This window comes from Crocodylus porosus, unplaced genomic scaffold, assembly GCF_001723895.1.
Source record: "Crocodylus porosus isolate Cpor-Errol unplaced genomic scaffold, CroPor_comp1, whole genome shotgun sequence".
NCBI classification, from domain to species: domain Eukaryota; kingdom Metazoa; phylum Chordata; order Crocodylia; family Crocodylidae; genus Crocodylus; species Crocodylus porosus.
Window position 1 is genome coordinate 177,374,421 of NW_017728886.1, and position 4,544 is coordinate 177,378,964.

At 47.4% G+C, this 4,544-nt stretch overlaps 1 protein-coding gene across 2 annotated transcripts in view; it reads right to left on the reverse strand.

Moving 5' to 3' along the window:
• The window catches only part of LDLRAD4 (low density lipoprotein receptor class A domain containing 4), a 391,087-nt gene that overhangs the window by 40,223 nt on the left and 346,320 nt on the right, over positions 1-4,544 (reverse strand). The gene's annotated exons all lie outside the window — the stretch shown is intronic.

Sequence of the window (4,544 nt, forward strand, 5' to 3'; positions counted from 1 at the left end):
GGTGCAGGGGGCGGGCGGCAGGCCCGCCTGGGGCTCGAGCAGTCACCACCTCCCCCCGAAGGGGAAAAACACGAGCGTGTCTGAGAATCCTGGACAAGAAGGGACCCCAGGAGGGCATCTTTTTTTTTCTTTTTATGAAAATACTTCGTGTGCCAGATCAAATCAGGCACATCAGTCTCAAATCGTATGGATTGAGCAGAACTCAGTTGTTCCAAAAAACCGCCTCGAGTGAGCAGACAGAACTCGATCCTTCTCCGCGCCGAAGCAGGATGGCGAGCAGGGCGCAAAACGAGGGGGCACCAACCCGTGGTAACACGCACGGGGTGCACACGCACCCCTGAGAGCGCTGGGGCGCCCCCTGCCAGCCCGCATTCCCAGGCACGGGGGGCAGACGAGGGCAGTAGTGCCCCTCTGAGAGCAGCAGCTGGGGTGTGGGGGCTTTCCCAAAAGCACCACCAGGTCAATGGGATCAGCTGGGGGAGGACTCACCCCCTGTTGATTACTGGTCACTGGCGGGGGCGGCAGGCAAGTGCCCCCCGCTCCGACTCAGCAGGCACCAGTCATCCATGGTGCCAACGGCATGGGATGGAGCCACAAGCAGCTCATTCTGGGGGGGATGGGGATGGGGTAGTGGCAGCTCCTGCCACTGCCTGCATTCCCAGGCAAGCATTGTGGAGGCATGTGCCCCCCAGATATGTGTGCGGGCCAAGGGCGGGCTGCTGCCGCGGGCTTTGCCCCAGGCACCAAACTTTGTTGCTGCGGCACTGATCGTTTTGAATGCCAGCCAGCATCCTCTGCCCCAAGTTCTCACCCTCACTTCAGATACTCCCAAATCCATTGCCAGGCACCCAACATGCAGGCCCAAGCCTGGAGGTCTTGGGATTCAGATGCCCCCACTCAATGTTAGCCCACAAGAGGCCAAGAAGGACATCTAGTCCAAGCCCCTGCTCCAAGCAGCACCACTCCCAACTACTTCCTCCCAGCCAAGGCTTTGTCTTATAAACCTCTGAGGATGGAGATCCCACCACCTCTCTGGGGAACCCGTTCCCCTGCTTTACTACCTTTCTGCTGAGAAAGCTCTTCCTAAATATCTAACCAAAACTTCGCTTGCTGCAGCTTGAGACCAGCCTCCTGTAAGATCTCAAAGGCACTGCTGTTCAGACATGTTAGTACTTGAGAGTGTGTAGGTTGTTCAAATACCAACTGGGGATTTATACCCATCAGTTGTCCCAACCCACCGCAGTCACTTATCCACGCAAGAAAATGCTGTCCTTTCCCAACACTGAAAGGCTGGCCAACAGTGCCCCCCTTTTGCTCTCCATGCCTCTCGAATCCCATCGGAGCCTCTGAAGATGACCCGAGAACCCTGTAGAATTGAAAGCTGAAGGTCTGTGATGCTGGGTTTCACAGAGAACCTGGTTCACAAAGGCAGGGGGAAATCCTACTGTAATCACAAACCAACGGCAGCCAAGAGAGTTGCTTTGCCCCCAAAGTAGCCCATACTCCAAACTGAACATGGAAAATAAAGGAGGCACCATCCTGGAGCCATAAGATTGGGACATAACAGCAGTCTTCAAATACCTGAAGGGCTGCCATAAAGAGGAAAAGTACCTCTTCTCTCCTGTTCCAGAGAGGAGGATGTGAACCAATGGCCTGAAGTTACAGCAAAGTTAGTGTAGAATGGCTATCCGGAAAAACTTCATCACGGTTAGGACAGTGAGACAGTGAAATAGACTGCCTAGGAAAGTTGTGGATTCACCATCACTGAAGGTGTTCAAGAAGGTGTCGGACAGCCACTGGTGGGGGATGATCTAGGTGTAGCTATGCCTATGTTTTACTGTGGATATTTCCCATGGTTCTGGGCTTGCTGTTTGTCTCTCACCCCTTTCTGCTATATGTCAGGGTGTTTTCAAGCCTTCCTTAGTGGCACTGGGTGTTGGCTACAGCCAGAACCGGGGACTTTGACTGTGGTGTGCCAATGCTCCTGCTGGGACCAAAGCCAAGAGTTCCTGGCTAAGGGGACCTCACACCTCTGCTCAGGATCAGGCTGACTGACATATTTGGGGTCAGGAAGGAATTTTTCTCCAGGGTCAGGTTGGTACAGACTCTGGGGGGTCTTGCCTTCCTCTGTAGCAAGGGATCTCTTGAGCATATACTGACAACATTTCACAGACGCAGGATATTGGCTGCTGTGGTTCTCCTGTTTTACCTGTTGCAGTAGCATTAGGGTGTCAGGTCTGTGCTGTGTTAGGGTTGATGAAAGTCTTATGTAGAGTGTTGAATATGGATTGTATTGAATAGTTTGGATACTGCCTCAGGCAGGGGGTTGGACTAGATGACCTTTGGAAGTCCCTTCCAGGCCTACTTCTCAATGACTTTATATAGAGATGGCCTTTGCAAATGAAACCCAGACATCGGCTCTCCATCTTTAAACAGGGGCAAAGGATACTGTGATTGCTATCCAAGTTCCAACTCTTAACTTATTGGCATACATGGCTCTCAGCATTGGTTTAATGTATCCAATTAATAACAACAATAATAACGTGTCCAACTAATAACAATACAAATGTAATTAATAACAATTGCAGCTAGGACCATTTCTCCCCTGTCCAATGTCTCAGCCCAATGTAGTTGTCTTCCTGCAGATGGTTCAATAGCCCCTCAGGATTATAGGGCCCGTACACCTGCCTGGCCAACCCTTCCGTCTTCCCATTATTACTCTTAGTCATATATTTGGGTAACAGTAGAACCAGAGGCACACACTGAAGCTGGGTCTCTATTTCACTAAGCTCCACTGAAACACTGAAGTGCCAGACAGCCCTTGCCTGAAGCAATCCAGACACAGGGCTGGAGGAGAAATAGGGGTTACAAAAGGTGAGGCACCTTGACCTGGTCAAGATCACACTGCAGTTTAGTGGCACTTGAGCATTTCACAGGCATCCTGTTCCCTGGACTACAGTGCCTCCCTGACTGCTTGTTAACCTCTCTCTCTCTCTCTAGGTGCCATATCCAAACAGGACATTGGTGAAAATGGTCTTCCACAGATCTCTCCTCTTTGAATTTTCAGTGTTGATACATTCATCCATTTAGATAGACTCTTGACATAAGGCAACTTCTGTCTTCCACTATCTCTTCTTCCTTCAGTCTTTCTGGTTAAGACCAGACTTTCAACTTCCTCTTTCCTCCAACTGCCTTTTTCTGATATTAATCAGCAGCTTCCTCCTGCAGCCTGCTCTTAACAAAATCTCTTCATTTGAAGTGTGACTGACTCCTCTGTGAAATATGAAACACCATAACCAGAAGGAAATATGACCACGTTCTCCTTACCACCAAACAACTTCAAGATAAACAGACTATTCCCGACTTTTCTCTGCATATAAAATCAACTGTTCCAAACAGGAGATTTTACCACACCTTCAACTCTCCTATGAAATATGAACTTTCATTTCTACCCAGGAGAACTTTTACAATCTTTTCTCCTATGCCTGAAGAAGGGTGCTTGTGCCCAAAAGCTTGCAATTAAAGATTTTTTTTTGCAAAAATATAGTTGGTCTAATAAAAGGTATCACCTCTACCACGAGTTCTGATTACTTCTCCAACATGCCTTCAAGATGTGCCTTAAGAACCACATCTCATATGCTTCAGTTCTCTTTTCTGTACTTGATGGTATTGTCCAGAATTTTGATGCATACGTGAGGACTGGCATGGCATAGCAACCCAAAACTCTTAACTTCATCCCCACAGAAATTTCACTGTTTGTCAATATCTTATTCATTTTTAGAAATGCACCTTTTGCCCTCCCTATTCTCCATTTTATTTCATGATCACATTTATCATCTGATGTTATCCAGGTTCCCAAGTAGTTAAGTTTATTAACCCGAATTTATCTGTTCCTTTTCTACTTTGATGTTTCTTGTTAACCACTGAACTTTTAACCCAACCCAACCCAACCCAACCCAACCCAGTAAGGCACTTGATTCGTCCTGAGGGAAAGTGATTGCCTATCATATAACAGATTCTGGTTTTATCATTATAAAAGAATAGGTTTGTAAATGCACACCTATAAACTGCTATACAACTTGAGTATTACCAATTGCAGTATTGCTAACAGTAGGTAAGGAAGTCATATCTGGTGGGGTCAGCCCATCTTAGAGCTCAGAATCTTATTCCTGCACTACCCTTAAACAATTCATTCTATAGACTGGTCTGCACAGATTATACATCTCTATTGTCTAGTTTTGTCCTATGTCACTTGTGTGCCACTCATACCTGGAAAATATGTAGGAGAGACCAAACAACAACTGCGCACCAGAATGAACACACACTGGAAATCTATCAAAGACAGGAATACCCAATTACCGGTGGGGGCACATTTCTCACAAGAAAACCACTCTCTCTCCAGCTTCTCAGTTCTAATCTTCAAAGGAAACTTACAAAACACTTCTCAGAGACGAGCCTATGAACTGCACTTCATCAACCTCCTGGATACTGAAAATCATGGACTAAATATAGACATTCTCCACTATTCATCCCCCTTCTTCCCG